The sequence below is a fragment of the Orbicella franksi genome, chromosome 1, assembly GCF_964199315.1.
Source record: "Orbicella franksi chromosome 1, jaOrbFran1.1, whole genome shotgun sequence".
In the NCBI taxonomy this organism is placed as follows: Eukaryota; Metazoa; Cnidaria; class Anthozoa; order Scleractinia; family Merulinidae; genus Orbicella; species Orbicella franksi.
This window is the reverse complement of record NC_138145.1, coordinates 3,894,599-3,913,867: the sequence shown is the minus strand read 5'-3', so window position 1 is coordinate 3,913,867 and position 19,269 is coordinate 3,894,599. Positions and strand designations below refer to the sequence as shown.

The following is a 19,269-nucleotide window of genomic DNA, read 5'->3' as shown; positions in this document are numbered from 1 at the left end:
GTAGCATCGGATTGAGCATCGATGAGAGCGTAAGTCAGGACATCATTTTAAGGATTTTTGGAACTCGACACCCACACTGGGATGATTACGCTTTGATCTTGACCCGACTGCTGCCTTTCGACGGAGCAAACGCTTGTACATTTCACTGCTGCGTCTTCACTACATTACAGATTCTCTGCATCGACAGCATTGGTACAGTTACCTGAGGCTTCGGTTGTAACCTTATCTGCTCCACTTGTAACGTTGGTCCTGGTCCTGCTGTCATGATGTAGACAGGCTGGGTGTTTCTGTTTTCATTTTGCGCAACTTGGTACCTTCTCACACTTCTTCTCCTTAGCCATATGACCATGGGTTAAGCAACGAAAAGAAAGTCCCTTTCTGACTGAATAAACTGAGTTCTCTCGTTGATGGGTTTCTTCACAAAGTCTTGACATGTTTCTATTTCATTTGTTGCATTCCCACACCAGAGGCATGCTCTCTTCTTTCCATTCCTTCCACATTCCCTGTGATTGGGAAGTTTTTCCTTCACTCCTGTTGCTAGGGAATTTGCTTCCTGGTTCCTACGACTTCCATTTCTTCTCCTGAAGCCTCTGTTCTTGTCTTCTCTTGCTGAAAAGCTTGTGTCCAAGTTAGTAAGAACAGGCAGGCATTGCACCTCAGCAATCTCAGTGACAAATTTAACATATTCCACGAATGGGGGAACTTGTTATCTCCATGCTTCGTTTGATAGTCTCTTACTCTGACTCCCCATTTGGGATGGGCCCAGTTTGGCAAGACTTTAAACAACTGCTTGTTGTCGTGTTGCGTATTCAGTGTTTCAAGATCTTCTTCTGATTGCATAGCCAGCTCACAAGTCTTCAGGAAGTCCGCAAATTCCCTTAATGCGAATCCGTCTTTGGGATGTATCTTCGGCCAGTTCTCTAGCCTTTTGCAGAATGCTTCTGCAACCACAGAGGGGTGACCAAATCGTTTTTGAAGGGTTTTCTTTGCTTTTGAGTAAGCGTCAGCTGTTTTGAGAAACTGGTATCCTTCAACAATTCTCTTCGGTGCCCCTGACAAATACTGTGGGAGATACAGGATTTTTTTATTGGAATTCATGGTCCTCTTCTCAGTAACAGTTTCGAAAGACACTTTCCATGTGGGCTAATCTAAAGGATTTCCACTGAATATCATGAGGTGGGGAGTTGGCAACCTTGTAGCTTTCATACCTTCGGCTATTGCCTCGGCAATCCAACGTTGCTGTGTTTCCATAAGGGCAGGACCATAAGGAATTGTTGGTTCCTCAAACGGTGTGCAGTAAGGCTGGCCTAAATAGTTGATGTGCAGCGGGGTTGGTTTGACAGGATCTTGCTTGCTAGGTACGTTGATTAGACTACCGCCTTGTTCTTGGGGAGTTTGGTCTATCTGGGATGACTCTGTTCCCTTAACTCTCTGGGATGAAAAGGTGGGATGTTGAGCTGTGCTGGTTGGGATGAGCGAGTCTGGTAGAGGAATCTGGCTGCTCACAGAATTCAGATCTGGCAGTAAGGATATATAATCACACAAGTTCTTCTTTCGCAGCCTCGTTCAACTGGAATTCCTGAAGGTCCTTTAGATCGGGATTCTTTTCTTCTTCACCTAACCTGGCGACATCATTACCTTCCGTTTTGGCACTTTCGTAGCTCTTTAACCGCTGAAGTTCTTTAATCTCGTGTTTCTTCCTTTCCATTTCCATCTTCTTCTCGGCTTCTATTTTTGCGTATTTCATTTCCACTTCCTTTTTGGCCAGTTCCGTTAGAGCCTTCATTTTTAAAAGGGAGATTTGTGATGAGGTTGATCCCTTTGAGGCGCGAGTATCAGCTGTCTTTTTAGAGTAGGACGATCTTTTACTGTTACGAGAGCGTAGCTCTTCCCTTTCCAACTGAAAGATCCTTTCACCGATTTTCATTCTCAACTCCACTACTTGTTTGGTCAAATAAGTTGCTGCTTCGATCGCATCACGAGACTCTTTCTCCAATAGTAATGATACATATTCTGACTGTACTTTATCCAAGTCTTGTCTATATTCTTCTATATCTGATCTCTTCTTTCGGAGAACGTGAGGGTCAGAAACGTCAATCCACTCCATATCAAGTTCATGTAATTTGTCCTTTAGTTTCCTGAAGGTCCTTTGAAAATCCTTTTCTCTCAAAGAACGCTGATATTCTAAGCCTTTCTCGGTTAGAGTGTCAGGTCGTTTACTATTCAGATAGGTAGGGTCTTTGACATGGTCCAATGTATTGTGTTTTCGGTTCCTTCGAGCTCATCACCACTTTTCTTCGGCATGAACGACGCTGAAGTTGGGTTCTCTTCAATATCTAACCTGGAATCAGGGGTATCTGACGAGGCCATGTGATCCATTCCGAAATCCTATTCCGTTAGTCCCGTTCCGTGTCCAAATTTTTCAAATTCGTCGAATTCACGAGCCAAGAATTTCGCGTCGAAATTCGTGCAGGAAAGTTTAACTGTAATTACATAGATTAAACGAACCACTGTAGTTATGGCTGGTAGACTTTACTGACCTCAAAACGGAAGCCGTAAAACTAAAATAAATGCAAAAATTATACTAATGACCCGATGCGAATGTTTGTCGAACAACGCTACATAACATACATGAAAATAAAATTGGAAATAAAGTTCAAAAAACAGAAACTTAATAAACTTAGGACAAAATATACACTTTGTTACCTTGTCCAGCCTTAGGACGGCGAAAGGGACAAAAAAGACACGCTAAACAAGCGTAAATCCACCAAAACTTGGGTCAAAACCCTACGACCACGCTACAATCATGGACAAGTTGTGTTGGAAAATGCCAAAAATCATCAAATCATAATCGTAATACCTACAGAATGAGTGTCAACAACCCCATTCCCCCATTCAATGTTGGAAAATGTAAAATGCAGACTTCTGTGTTAGATGAAAGTGTTTTGTCAACATTGCAATGGGGCGGGGAGGGGCAAAATGGGCATAAAATGAATTCTTCCAACCCTTGTGACCAAGGTTGTAGTCAAAAACACACTGGTCACGTGACCCTATATGACGCGAAACATAACCGCGCGCGGACTGGACTGGCAACAGTCACACATGAGCTTTGTACCACAGTGCCTGGACTTCTCCCTGTTGCTTTCCTTTGTTATATTTTTCACATTACGTTACCTTCCGATTTATACAGTAATATAGAGATGTATTGTTTTAATTTCACTCGACTTCTCTATTCTGTATTAAATTTAATTAAAATGTACACTGCATGAATAAAAAACATTGAACACCTTATTTCCGGTCATTTGTTCTCAACGCCCAATAACTCGAACTCCCGATAACTCGAACCTTTTTCAATTTGCCTTAAAGGTTGGAGTTATCAGGAGTCCACTGTATATGCAATTTCCCATAGGGAGCCTCTGCGGAGGAGGGAGTACAAGGCCCCATTTATATGGTCCTGGGTACTGGAGACAACACTATCAGACCCTTCTGAGGCAACTTTATCAAGTGTTTATATGAAACGAAGTTGTCCCTCCAGGATTATTTAAGCCTTTTTTCATATTCCAGTCCTCAGTTATCCTTCTTTCCTTGGCTTCCTTTCAGTCATTTGATCACTGTGGGCTTTGGTGAGTTAGTTTTGATTTCTTCATACCATGAGTTGTCACAGGTAGGCCAGTCATAGTATTTTGACGAAAAAAGGTTATCAGGCCTACCTGGGTTACCCTGGTTATGTTGCTAAGGGTGACTTGTGTTTCACTTTTCTCAACAAAACGGTGAAAGTTAGCTCGTCTAGGGTCACTGGGGCAAGAGCTTCCTGGTTACCTGAGACCAAACAAGGGGCCTCACTGTCGGCTGGAATCATGTATGTTTATATAACAAAACTTGAGTTCCAAACTCCGGTCACCTTGAGTTCCTATTGCTGGATCTTATTATGTTTACAAAAGTGGCACAGTTGATCAACAATTTAAGAATTTGAAGTTTGATTTATTTTAATTCCAAAACAATATTGTAACAGTTATTGCATCGCGTAGAATGCCTATTGTTCTCGGGACATTTACTTGCAGTCGAATAAAAATTATAGGTCTGTAATATTAGCAGCGAAGCGTAAACAGGGACGCTCTGATTGGTCAAAGATCACGTACGCTTTCCTCCGAAGGGAATACTGCCTTAGCTCATTAACTTGTCAAGGCGGGGCTAAGAAACAAAGGCCTCGAAAGTTATTCTTTATTCTATTGTTTCCGATATCGCGTATTTCAAGCTGGCTATTTCAAGCGTTGGACTTGTAATGGATATTTGCATCCGATTTTTACCATAGGCCATTACATGTATCCGGGTTTTTCGTACCAACGTCTTTTCGTACCACCCATTTTCGTACCACCTACATACACGTTCGTACATGTTCGTACCACATAAACATACATTCCAAATAGCACAGATTTAGACTATCTGATAGTCTAAATGAGATTTTAGATGTATAGCATGGTTTTGGTGTGATTTCTTTACGTAAAGGATATCACAGAAGAAGTTCCGGAGAATAATTATCCACGGAATAACACTCTTATCTTCACGCGAGCGAATTATTCTGTGACAAAAACTTCGAAGATTGTTGTCACACAATAACTCGTTCGCCTCTTCGAAATTTTTCAGTAATTGGCGATGTTTCCCTTACTTTATTCGCCTTGAAATCCCCTAAAACTTTGCTAGGAATAAAAATAATTGTTTCTTTGCTAAAGATCTGGTCTTGAAAGCCGAGCTTCTCAAAAATATCTGACTGATGACACCAGTCTTCACGCTGTTGTTGTCACATAATAACTCGCTGGCCTCTTTGAAGTTTTTCAGTAATTGGCGATGTTTACCTTACTTTATTCGCCTTGAAATCCCCTAAAACTTTGCAAGGAATAAAAAAAATTGTTTCTTTGCTAAAGATCTGGGCTTGAAAGCCGAGTTTCTCAAAAAAATCTGACCGATTGACACGAGTCTTCACGCTGTTGTTGATGTAATGTTTGTCACTAAGACTCGGACGCACACAGCGACATCTTGAATTCGTTTATTCAACAACACCACTCGTCACGTGCAACATAATGTATTCTAATTTATGCAAGCTTAAACATGACATCTTCCTTTCCAATAAAAAAAAATAAATAAACAAAACCGAAAACAAAAGAAAACAAAGGAATAACAAAGTAGGTCAACAAGTTATGTGACAACAATTCACAGAAAGTTGCTAAAAATGTCTGTTCCACACTTGTCACTATTAACTGGAACTTCCCCATAACCAACAATAACACAGCCTAGTAGTAAGCAAATAAAAAAAAACAAAACAGTCTGATTCAATGTCTGGTTACTGAGTGTGGACAGTTCAGTTCATAACATAGTCCTCTCTGAATCTTGCTGGTAATCTGACAGTTCGGTCGCTGGAAGTACGCTGTGTCTGTTGAGGACTGCAATGGCTGGATGAGTTTAGGGAGGGCATGGCAGCATCAGGTGGTGGGACGGCAACTGGCGGTTCGGCTACTACAGGCACGCCTGGCCCATCAATAGCTGGTCCTGCGATCAGTGGAGGCGACTCGACTGTTGGGAGCAGGTGATGACGGTTTCGTCGGTAGGTGGTACCATCAGGTGTTGCAACTATGTAGGATCTTGGAGCACTATGTTGTGCAGTAACGATGGCAGGCTCCCAAGTCTTTCCTTTTCTTATTCTAGCTGTTTCACCCTCCTTAATACTCGGCAGCTGCTTAGCATTCCGGTCATAGTACATCTTCTGCTTATCACTCCGCTGTTGCAGCTTCTGGTGGGGGCTATCAACCACTTGAGGTTTCAAGAGAGACTCCACAGTAGGTAGTTTGGACTTCAACATGCGACTCATTAACAGCTGAGCAGGTGACTCCTTAAGTCCAGAGATGGGTGTGTTCCTGTACTCCAGTAGAGCAATGTAGGGGTCATTTCCGTCTGCACAAGCCTTTCTAAGTAAATTCTTGATGGTCTGGATTGCTCTTTCACTCATCCCATTGGACTGTGGGTATCTGGGACTTGATGTGGAGATTTCAAATCCCCACTCACTTGCAAAATTACGGAAAGCCTTGCTTGAGAAGGGCATGTTGTCGGCAACAACTTCATCTGGAATACCATGTCTGGCATAAATTGATTTCATGCTAGTTATAACAGAGCTAGCTGTCTTGTCTTTCATAAGACAAAGTTCCGGATATTTAGAGTAGTAGTCAACCACAACTAAATAAGAGTTAGTGTTCAGTTCAAATATGTCTCCACCAAGCTTCTGCCATGGTCTCTGGGGAACTTCATGAGGCAGGAGAGGCTCTTTCTGGTTCTCTCTTTGATACTTGAGACACACTGGGCATTTAGCCACCAGTCTCTCAATTGCAGTAGACATGCCTGGCCAATAGACTACAGCTCTGGCCCTTGACTTACACTTTTCAATACCAAGGTGACTCTCATGGATACAATTCAGGACAGCTTGTCTCATATCTTGTGGGATTATGAGCCTCTGGCCAAGGAACAACAGGCCTTCTACTTCATGAATTTCACTACGAAGACTCCAGTAATGGGCAATTGATGCAGGCAATTGGCTTCTGTGGGAAGGCCAACCATTCTTAACAACTGTACATAATTTCTGAAGGTCTTCATCTTGTGCTGTTGCAGACTTCATTTGTGCCAATTTCTCCTGGGTCATGGGAAGATTTGTAATGAGGCTATGGACCATCACCTCCATGTCATCGTTCAAATCATCATCTGTAGGCTGCTCATTCAGAAAGGCTCTTGAGAGTGTATCTGCTACATACATGTATTTGCCTGGAACATAAGAGATGTTGACTTCATACTTCTGAAGTCTCAGAAGCAGGCGTTGAAGCCTTGGAGAAGAATTAACCAGTGGCTTCTTTGTGATTGATACCAGCGGTTTATGGTCTGACATAACATCTACTGGTCTACCATAAACATAATGATTGAATCTCTCGCAGCCAAATACCACTGCAAGAAGTTCTTTCTCTATTTGGGCATAGTTTACTTCTGCTTGGGTGAGAGATCTTGATGCGTAGGCAATTGGGTGGCCATCCTGGAGAATGCATGCTCCTAGACCTGACTTAGAGGCATCCACTTGCAAATTGACTGGCTTAGAAGGATCAAAGAACTTTAAAACAGGCTGACTTGACAGGATCTCCTTTAGATGCTCCACTGCCTGTGTGTGCTCATGTGACCAGATCCAAACTACATCTTTCTTCAACAGGCTTCGCAAGGGGGCAGTAGCTTCTGACTGATTAGGAATAAACTGAGAAAAATAGTTCACCATTCCCAAGAATCTCCGCAGCTCTTCTCTGTTCTGGGGTAATGGCATTTGAACTATGGCTCGCACTTTCTCAACATCTGGCTTCAATCCTGATTCAGACACAATGTTCCCCATGTACTTGACTTCACTGACTTTGTACTGGAGCTTTGCTGGGTTGAACTTAACTTTCGCTTCTCGTGCCCTTAGCAAAAGCTTTCTCATGAGTGTATCATGCTCAAACTCATCTTTAGCAGCGATAATTATGTCATCAAATATGACTTCCACACCATCAATGTCTCCAAATATGGATTCATTCTTTTTCTGAAAAACCTCTGGTGCTGAACTTACACCAAATGGCATTCTTTTAAAGCGATAACGGCCATACGGAGTGTTGAATGTGCAGAGGTGAGAACTTTCATCATCTAGACACACTTGCCAGAAACCATCCTTTTCATCCACTATGGAGAAAACTTTCTTGCCACTTAGACGACTTGCTATATCTTCTGCAGTTGGAATCCTGTGGTGCTCTCGGCGAATTGCCTTGTTAAGATCTCTGGGGTCTAAACACAGGCGTAGGGACCCATCACGTTTCTCCACAATGACGAGACTGTTAACCCACGGGGTGGGTCTGTCCACTTTCTGAATAACATCTTTCTCTTCTAGCTCCTGGAGTTTTTCTTTCAGCTTCTCAAGCAGACTATATGGCACTCGCCGTGGTGGGTGAATGACAGGCTCAACTGTATCATCCAATTCAATGTGATAACTGCTTTCCATACAGCCCAGTCCAGTAAAGACGTCAGGAAACTCATCCAAAATTTCTTCCTTTGTGAGTGACGCCTGGGCAACACTCTCTACTCTTCTGACCAAATTTAATTTTTGGCAAGCTGAAAGTCCCAAAATCGGTGGTGACTTAACAGCGGCGACAAAAAATGGCAGGTTTTCTTTCATTCCACGAGCTTCACAGTGTAAGTTTAGTGTGCCTTCAGGTTTAACCTTGAAGTCTCCATAAGATGAGAGAATGACGCTGGTTTCCGAAAGTGGTGACTTATTTCTGAGTTTCAAGTACACACTGAGTGGCAACACATTCGCTTCGGCTCCTGTGTCCAGTTTGAATTTAATCGGTGTTCCGCCGACACGTAAATTCGTAAACCAAGCCGAGTCTTCGACAGGCGGTGCACTAGTCACTGTTCCGATAAATAATTCTTGATCTCCATTATCTGATTGAACTTCTAATTCGACTCCACCAATGGCGCCTTGATCGCTCGGAGTGACTACGTGTACGGGAGATTTCATTTGCGGACAAACTCTGGCGAAATGATCTTTTCCTTTACAAACGAGACAAAGCTTTCCAAACGCAGGACATGACTTTGGTAGATGCTTAGTACCACACTTCGAACAGTTGAACGGTAATCTAGGACGCGGCGGTTTTGGACGCCTTAAATTGAACTTGTTTCCGACCCAATGAACTGGAACGCTCTTGTCAGAATCTTCCAATTCCTTTATTTGACTCGAGCTTGCTTCGCCGGCTCTGCAAACACTTGCTGCTTTTTCTAGGGTAAGGTCTGACGATTCACGGAGCAGTCGTTCTTTCAGTCGGGTATCTCTCACACCAAACACAATTCGGTCGCGGATCATGAGGTCATGCTGATCGCCAAATTCACAGGACTTTGCACGTGTTTTCAGCTCGGTGATAAACTGATCAATTGTCTCGCCTTCTTGCTGTTTGCATTCCCAAAATCGATATCTTTCAAACACAGTGTTCTTTCTCGGGTTGACATACTCCTCAAACTTCTTCTTAAGATGAGCAATCTTGTTTGGATCCTCACCAGTAGCAAACTTAAAGGTATTATAAATTTCCAGCGCTTCTTCACCGATCACGTGAAGCAGGATCGCGCACTGAACTTTCTCGTCTTCTTTTATTTTGCCAGACGCCGTCAGATAAAGGTCGAATCGTTGGACCCATCTTCTCCAATTTTCACTTGGATTTCCTTGAAGCGACAAAGCTTCCGGAGGCTTGAACGAATCCATTTTACTCCTGGTACCATGTAATGTTTGTCACTAAGACTCGGACGCACACAGCGACATCTTGAATTCGTTTATTCAACAACACCACTCGTCACGTGCAACATAATGTATTCTAATTTATGCAAGCTTAAACATGACAGTTGACAATAACTTGCTCGCCTCTTTGAAGTTTTTCAGTAATTGGCGATGTTTACCTTACTTTATTCGCCTTGAAATCCCCTAAAACTTTGCTAGGAATAAAATAATTGTTTCTTTGCTAAAGATCTGGGCTTGAAAGCCGAGTTTCTCAAAAAAATCTGACCGATTGACACGAGTCTTCGCGCTGTTGTTGTCACACAATAACTCGCTGGCCTCTTTGAAGTTTTTCAGTAATTGGCGATGTTTACCTTACTTTATTCGCCTTGAAATCCCCTAAAACTTTGTTAGGAATAAAAATAATTGTTTCTTTGCTAAAGATCTGGTCTTGAAAGCCGAGTTTCTCAAAAAAATCTGACCGATTGACACGAGTCTTCACGCTGTTGTTGACAATAACTCGCTGGCCTCTTTGAAGTTTTTCAGTAATTGGCGATGTTTACCTTACTTTATTCGCCTTGAAATCCCCTAAAACTTTGCTAGGAATAAAAATAATTGTTTCTTTGCTAAAGATCTGGGCTTGAAAGCCGAGTTTCTCAAAAAAATCTGACCGATTGACACGAGTCTTCACGCTGTTGTTGTCACACAATAACTCGCTGGCCTCTTTGAAGTTTTTCAGTAATTGGCGATGTTTACCTTACTTTATTCGCCTTGAAATCCCCTAAAACTTTGCTAGGAATAAAAATAATTGTTTCTTTGCTAAAGATCTGGTCTTGAAAGCCGAGTTTCTCAAAAAAATCTGACCGATTGACACGAGTCTTCGCGCTGTTGTTGTCACACAATAACTCGCTGGCCTCTTTGAAGTTTTTCAGTAATTGGCGATGTTTACCTTACTTTATTCGCCTTGAAATCCCCTAAAACTTTGCTAGGAATAAAAATAATTGTTTCTTTGCTAAAGATCTGGTCTTGAAAGCCGAGTTTCTCAAAAAAATCTGACCGATTGACACGAGTCTTCGCGCTGTTGTTGTCACGCAATAACTCGCTGGCCTCTTTGAAGTGTTTTTAAAGTAATTGGCGATGTTTACTTTACTTTATTCGCCTTGAAATCCCCTAAAACTTTGATAGGAATAAAAATAATTGGTTCTTTCGTTTAAGCAAAACAACTGCGCGCTGGTCGGTTTCACTCCCAGCTTAATCCACGTCTCCGCTCGCATCTCTTTCCGTTTCGTCGTGCTTTTGACGTGTTGCGTCTTTCTCCAAAACCGCCTGATGCTTTCGGCCAACGCTTTTCCTACGCGCTCTCCAGCAGATTCTGTCAATCGATAGCCAAGAGGCAGAATACTTAATTGCAGAAGCGCAAACACTGTGTTCGGCTGTCCACAAACTTCTCTCCATCTCCAAAGAGCTTCGCCATTCAGTTGAAATTGAAATATGCCATTGCTTCCATTGACGAACGGAGGTACTATGTTGATCAGCAGGGGATGGATCGGGGTTTCGAAGAGCTCTGAAAAGAGCTCCCGATCACTTACGATTTCGCTTTCCATGTTCATTGAGCAACAGGTTTTCGAATGAATCAGCTGCGCCGACAGCATACTTTTGAAATTCGCGGTAATGAATATTTCAGTTACAGTCAAGTGGTTTTCTTGAATGGGTATTGTTTAGTTTTGACAGCCATTGTTATACAGACGTGTGCTTAAGACAATAGCTCTTCCATCGAAGACGCGCCATTTTCAAATGCAACTCCAACAAGAAGTTTTCAAACTCAAAAAGCTACAGGTTCCTGTGGACCGATTTTCAAATTTGAAACGGGTTTTGTTTCAGTAAAAAGCCATCTTTCATTTGCCGTGCGTGAAAATTAGGAAGGCCGGTTTAGATGGTCTGAAAATTGCTTCTGAAAACGGTCCCCATACAAAAAATGGCCAATTTTTGCCCATTTTCAAGAGCAAAAAGCTACTCCTTATACCTCATATATCAACTTACTTAACGGCTTAAATTGAAGATTCAACCTTCTTCTTCAAAAAGCCGCGCGTGAAAGTTGAAGTTTTAACTCCTGGAAACCAGAACAGTAGGTTTTATCAACGCTATTGGGCCAATTTGGACCCTTTCTTCTCTTAATCAGGGCATTTCACGACACGCAAACATTCAAATTTGCCGCTTCGCCGGTCATGAATAATTAATAATGTCCAGGCATTCTACCCGATGGTTCTTTAAGCAAGGATCCGAAAATGCTTTATGCAGAGTGTTTGTTGTAGTTTGTTTGACACGCTTCAGAAATTTTATTTTTCCTTTGTGCAGGTGAGGGTACTGAAAAAATTTCTTTATGTGAAAATCTGAAGACCTCAATTCAATACATTGATACTGGAAATGAGCTATTTTATGTTTTATAAATTATGATGTTAGCTCCATGTACATTACCGCATTGTATCTGCTTGGACGGGAATTAAAAGGTGGGGGATTGAATTTTTTAATTGTGAGAATTCTTTTAATCGCAAACACATATTGAGTTCCTGGTGCTAGATCTCATTAGGAAATTTATCTTTTAGTTTACATTTTCTGTTGAAACGAGTTAGGGGCGATGTAAAAGCCAAAGAGGGAAGGGAGGTCAAATAAACATTTACTCCAATTTTCAACTGGTGAACATTAAGAGGAGTCTTATTTGATCTTTTTAAACCTTAGGTTATCCTCCACTACCTTTGCAAGACCATTCTAGCGGGCCCCATTTCTGCCAATAAATGCAACAACCATGGAAAGCTATCTATTTATTGTCATTGTACTGTCAATTAAACATTTAAAAACCAATCTTGTGTCTTTTTTTTTGTTATCTGCTGAAAACGTACGCTTATCATTCTCTTGAAACCAATAATAAACTCATCAATACAAAAAGCAACAGGGAACCTGGGATGGATGGAGTTGAGAATTCAGGCTTGGGGGTTCATGTTTACAAGTACAACCTCTGTGACACTCTCCTCTAGAATATTTCTTTTTCAGGTCAGTTTAAACTTAATGAAAAAATAATTGTTAAAGCTATCGTTATTTACATAAGATTTATGGTGAAAATTAAAAGCATAAAGTATAAAGAAAATAACTGCTTAGAGGCAGTAAAGCTATTACAGTTTCTCAAGATAGATACTATCAGAGAACAAGGGGTTTAGTTATGATAAGAGATCACCTGATATTGATCTTTCCAGCTTTGTCATAACCTTCCTTACTGAACTCTTTGTTTTGGCAATAAGTCATCTTGGCTTTACAAGTATGTCCTGGATAAGTTAACTCTTACTGCCAATGGCTTAGCATAGGAAGTGTCCCTGTTCATATTTTCTTTCCTCTTTAATTCACTTGCTGCTTGGAACCAAATTCTGTATTTTTTAGTTCTTTCCATATAACATCCTACGCATTTTTCTTTTACAGTCTATACAAGTTGAATTCAAATCACTGAGATATTTAAAAAGAATTAGAACTCAAAGCACCAGTTTAGGATACCTTTCATGTCGGAGGCGCGAGAGAAGAAATAGCTTTGCACTGCATGCGGACGCCCGAGGAAACAGAAGCTGCTCCGATCTCATATTTCACGAACATTTTGACATGAAATAAAGCACCTTTCTGCCAAGAGGTCTCATCCATGTTATTCTGAATATCATCCGTTTCATCTAGGTCTCCCGTACAAAGAATTTTTATCATTTTACCACCTAAAATATCCACACGTCTGCTCGGCTTGCGTCAGTTGGTTGGTCTCGCAGAAGAAAATGTTATCGTTGACAGTTTGGCGGATAATTAGGACTATAATTTAGCGCGGAAAAATAATTCCTTGGTACATTATTTACTTTGCAGCTCAGCATATGACTTGATAAATCAAATGTCTTTGAAGGGAGCATTTTCCATCTAATACTTTTTCATATTTCGAGGGTTTCGAGTATTGATCAGCAGGTCCTTCACGCTATCGTCTACAGACTAATGGGTTTAAACCCACTGACCATTTTTATGCATATGTTAAGCGATTCGTTTTCATCTCCATTCAAACGTCTTAAACCATATCTAGATCATATTTTTGTGTTCGTGTTGTGCATTGTTGGGTTCTCTAGATCTCGCCCAAGAAGTGGGCGCGAAGCTTCCCTTTTCAATCGCGTTTTCAATTGAGCGATCTCAAAATTTTGCGTGTTTTTGTGCCTTCTGACCTCTAGTTTTTGAAAACCAAAGTATTTTTGGACACGATATTAACATTACCGCTCAGAAGGACAACCGAGGAGTACTACGAGCGAGTTTCCGCGTCGAGCAGTTTTCGGAAATTGTCGGCTATTCCAATATGGCGGACTATACCAATCACATAATATGCGAATTACCAGCGGTAAAACTATGTTGATCAACAAGAAAAGTACGTTTTCATTTACCTGACATGTTAAGAATAATATGTAGAGAGTAAAGCAGTGAATTGTTTGGCAAATGCTGTATATTTCTTTACGTCTCTTCCCGTCTAGTTTGTAAACCGTAAATTTGTGCGCTAACATTGTAGACGTCTTTAACTTAGGCACAAGAGTTTTTAAATACGTCTTTCCTTGAGGACGAATTTTTTCATTGAGCTCTTGATTCGGTGGATCCCCGAATTCAAACTTCCTTTGCCTTGTCCCTCTGGCCGGTGGGATCTTGAAAATACTACCGGCCAGAGGGAGAGCTTGTGTATAAGGTAATTGGACTTAAGTCCACGCACAGCCATTGACGTCATTTGTCACGTTAAGTCGAAAGACCGTGGGAAAACGAGTCTGCAATGTCCTTCAGGCGGTCAGCGGCTAGGGATCCAGTCGTGACCCCATAGATCAGATCACGCTGCGGCCAAAACGGTGTGGCGGTTGGGAAAGTTTTTATTTTTGAGTGACCATCATTTCTGAAAAACAACATAACATTGTTCCACTAAACGTTTTCTGGCCGGGAAAAGTTGTTTTCCTATTTGTGCATTCGTTTGGATTCCGCCGCTGTTTAGATGAATGACGTCAATGGCCGCCGTCACGCGACGACATTTTCCAGATTCAACTTTCGTTAGCAGATGGTAATTTCGAGTTATTTTCTTTTTCTGCGTATTTTTCATCTTCCTTTCTCTTTTAATTCTACGTCCCTCTACTTAGGATGGTCTTTGAATGCCTAGCAAGGTTTAAAGTGGCGTTTAACACGCTATCCACGGCCGTATTGGCAAAAGAGAAGTGTTTCGCCGAAGTAGCAGGATAACGGTAAACACGGTAACTTTGAATGCTTTGTACAAGGTCAATATACTTTGGCCGAAAAATGTTTTTCCAGAAACGTGATGTATATCCCTCCAATGTATGATTCATCACTGTGAGTGCTTTCAAAAGCTCCAACGCTCCATCTAATTTAGTATGCAATATTTGAAACTTTATTTTTCAATCGCTTCGGCAATTTTTTTGATGTTTATCGAATGATATTGCATTAAAAAGCCTTTTTCTTCAACACTGTGTAGTTTTCTCATTATTTTGCGTTACGATAGTAATTTCTGAACAGTTTTTTGCGGGGGCTTATTTTCAGTCTGATTTTGCTGCTATCAGACGGAAAAAGTTTGCGGCTCGATATTTTTGGTTTAAAGCGAAACTGAAACAAAAGAAATTCATTTTTAAATAGCATTTGCTAACCTCTACTTGGGAGATAAAAATCGGCCTATTTTATTTTTTTAGCCGGAAATCATCGGTCGTTTCTTAGGCACAGGTCCTCTTAATATTTCCCCTAAACTTCTTGCATCCTATTAACGTTTTACCCAAATATCCAGTATCCTGAAAACCCCTAATAGGGCCTCACTGATGAACTGTTAAAGCTGATCAAGATACACAGATCATGATCTTTTGACCTGATATCGTCTATCGTTTTCTTTTTTTCTTTTGTTTTTTTTTTTTAAATAATCGATCACCTACCCTGCAAAAACATCCTAGAAAATGCCTGCAAGCAGAAGCTCATGTTCAAATCATTCTGGGAAAGCCAGTTACTTGTTTAGCCACAGAAATGCGTAAAATGGCTTTAATTTCGGTTACAATTTCACTTCCTACCCACCCTACCCCAACCCGTTGGAATGTTCATTTGTCAAATGTAACCAGTCCGGAATATCTCGATAAATTAGGACAGTCATGACGTCATGAAGCTATTGTTAGCTGGGAAAATGGCGGACCTTTTCTGCGGACCAAGAAGATATGTTGTTTCTAGTCTCGCATAGACTCTGGCCGGCATTATCCAGGACTTTTTGCGACCAAACGTTGAGAAGGAGAATAAGCGGCCATTTTGGTAGTGGGAGAACGTTGACTGTCTTCTAATCATTGAGGTTTTTGGTGTCAAGCGACGATGTAGACGCGATTTTGTGGCCAAATATTAAGGTTAGTAAAGTGTACGCGTTATTTTCTAGTATTCAAGTATTTTTCATTGAGCTGTGTATATTTTTTACTGGTTCTAGTGTTGTTAAAGTTTCATCATGCCAAATTACACGGTTGTAAACAACGTCGATATTTTGTAAACTCTCTTTGAATTTGAGGCGTTACAAGTGTACCTGAACCGCTGTTGTTATAAGGCTTGAGTAATGCATCGTTCCTTCATTTTTATGACAGTTGTTTTCAATTTCTCTCTCTTAAGTACATGGAAGAGCATACTCGACTGCTCGAGGCACTTAGCCGAATTTTTGGAGAAAAAACAAGGGGAAAAGAGAGGAAATAAGACCGCTAAGTACGGGGACGAAATTCAACAAATTTGGGAGGTCTCTGTTTTGGTGGATTCACCGAATGTGCACCCCAGTTTTATCACTGGAGAGCCAGTAGCCTGTTGAAAACCACCTAGAGCACAGAAGTGGCAGCGAAACAGACAGGCCAGGGGTTGTGCAGTGATTCCCTGTAAATGGATGCTATCAGTATCCCAAGGAATGGCACAAAGGGTAGAGAGATTGTTTGTGCTCATTTACCAGACGTTGAGGGCCATGCAAACATGTAAGTTAAGGTTTGTAGGGGGCATTGTACTCTTTTTTTTGGCATTTTTTGAAAACTATACACACTGCAGCCGTTCCTAGTAGATGATGATTCTCTTCACCTCCCCATGAAGCTTGAATGTACCAGAAAGTAATGTTTTTGCAAAATAATTTCTATGAACGCAAAGACTGAAAAGGTACGAGAGTTTGTAATGTAGTGTCGAGTGTTGAACATTACTAATTGTGAAACTAATGCAATACATTAATTGGTTGTGAACAGGAAACATATCAGTTTGGTTAAGAATATGTAATAAAAAATAGAAAACATAAGAGTTATCAGACCACTTGAGGGCAATCTCTTATTTAGTGAGACTAATGTGGTGACTACATTCAAAATAAATTCATATGTTAAAACGAAAAATACATTTGTAATAATATTGGCATCTGTAAGCAATGTAATAATCTTCTAAGCGCTTGTGATTTGTTTCAGGTCCTGCATTCTGCTAAGAGGCAAATTCAAGGTCGAGAGTACCTAAAGAGTGAATAAAATAAAATGGATTTCACTTTTAAGACAGAATTTGTTTTGTATACTTTAAATAAATATATAATAAAACCTTGGGACATGTGGATGGATTGTGAATGCTCCCTTGTCAACCTGTCCAGGAATTATATTTTGATATTTTTGGGTAAATAACTTGTGAAAGTCAGCAATTATATGTAAGTTTTCATAATTTAAATGTGGAAATCAGACATGATATCTTTTAGCGCAGTAACAAATAGATACAGGAAATGTTTGAAATAAATACCAACATGGAGAAATTTCAGATTTACAAAGAATATATTAACAGAATTTTTGACTATCCCTGCATCTGACAACACTAAAATTTTGGATACATTTTTTCTAGCTTAGTTTATTTTGTATAAAAGAACAAGAATTTCTCACTCGTATGCGTTATTGAAAATTCTGTTTTAATGATGATTTCATTTCCTCGATTTAGCCAAAACGTATAACATTTTGGACATCTACAATTAATCTTTGCTGGCATATAAGAACACGCGCGTGCTGTCGATTTCGGCCCGATAATCCCTAGATAGGAGGAAAGCCTCAATTCTCATATCGATCATTGCTGTGCTTAGAGAAATGCAGATTACAATGCTTATCGATTGTACGGTCTCTTTCCAAAGAATGATAACAGCAGCTCGTCAAACGTGGCCCGCATTGCGTTCTGTGGTGCTTCCTTCGGTCCGAGGATAATCGTTATCTGGGCAGAATTGTCTGTGACATGGAACGCGAACACAAACTTTCCTTTTATTTTATAATTTGGACAGTATTTAACTCAATTCGAGATAAACATATACCTCCTGAAGGCCCGCATTCATGGCATTGGAAAGTATTCGCGACTTCCTTTGTCCGCCATCTTGAATCTCTTGGTTTGTTGTGAAACACAACACTCCAATCAAAACACGCATTCTCATTGGTTGAAACGTGAATTTCGTGACATCACAGATGTCCTAATTTATCGGGATATTCCGGACTGGTAACGCAATCTGTGGAATAATGGCGGGTGCACAACAGATCAAAACAGAACTGAGCTTAAACGAGTTCTTGACGAGAATCCTCGATTAAGAGGAGGATTTTAAAGGCTGCCAACAGACGTCTGGGTCAGTTCGGATCTCAGCAAATTGTTAAACCTCTTGTAAACGGCAGCTTATGAGACGAAAGACAAATAATATTGATAGATGTTATGAAGCGGGCTTCGAAGAGTTAAAATCTGCTTAACCGTGGCGATGTCTGAGAGTGATTTCGTACACTAATCACCAAAAATGTGACTGAAACATACTGGAAATATAACACGAGGCATCGTGGAACATCCAGTTGTCGACATGTCGCGAGGTAAGTGTAATATATCATTATTTTCTCTGTGCATCGTTATTTTCACGTTATTATGCTAATTAGAACGGCTGTCTTTGTTGACAAAAGCACAGCTCAAACTTCTTCCTCTAACATTTTACAGTTTTAACTGGCCCAAAATTTTATTGCATGTTTTTACATGTGAGACATTGCTCTTTAAGTGGAGGGTAGTTTTGGGATCTCAAGTGATGTACTTTTGGCGATATTTTCCTTTAAATTTCGCTTTTTTTATGGCGCTTCGTGAGTAGTCCGAAAGGGAAGTAATTTGAAATTCTGTAAAAAAAATCTGGTGATGATCAAATTGCCAAAACAGCCTCTCAATGTAACAAGAAACATTTGCTTGCCTTGAATAACGGGTTTTTACCCGGATTTATATCGTTTTCTTTGTATGGCAAATTGTTAAAAATGTGCCCTAAAATGGCCGCTGAAAGCCCTCTCAGAGGGGCAAAACCAAGATGGTGGCCTCAGCGCTAAAATACGAATCGAATTGAACTGGAAGTTATATTTTTGTGAATCACTTATCTAGACCATTCATCTGAGAAAGTTTGAGGAATTTGATTTTTTCTGGTCCAAATGGCCATAGTTGAAATTTACAGAGGGCGTCTCTTAAAAACTCTTGTGCCTAAGTCAAAGACGTCTACAATTTTAGCGCACAAATTTACGGTTTACGAACTAGACGGGAAGAGACCTAAAGAGATATACAGCATTTGCCGAACAATTCACTGCTTTACTCTCTACACATTATTTTTAACATGTCAGGTAAATGAAAACGTTCTTGTCTCGTTGATCAACATAGTTTTACCACTGGTAATTCGCATATTATGTGATTGGTATAGTCCGCCAGATTGGAATAGCCGACAATTTCCGAAAACTGCTCGACGCGGAAACTCGCTTCTAGTACTCCTCGGTTGTCCTTCTGAGCGGTAGGATTTAGGCACAACCCCTCCTGGTTGCAGGCATTTCGTAGTTTTGTTAAGGTGTACCGCTGTCCAGTAAAATACTTTATCGCGCCTCCAAAAAACGTATTTCCGCGGTGTCAGCTGT

General features: G+C 40.7%; 1 protein-coding gene across 1 annotated transcript in view; it reads right to left on the bottom strand.

The window, feature by feature from the left end:
• The window catches only part of LOC145486038 (uncharacterized), a 126,399-nt gene that overhangs the window by 39,633 nt on the left and 67,497 nt on the right, over positions 1-19,269 (bottom strand). The window lies entirely within an intron of this gene.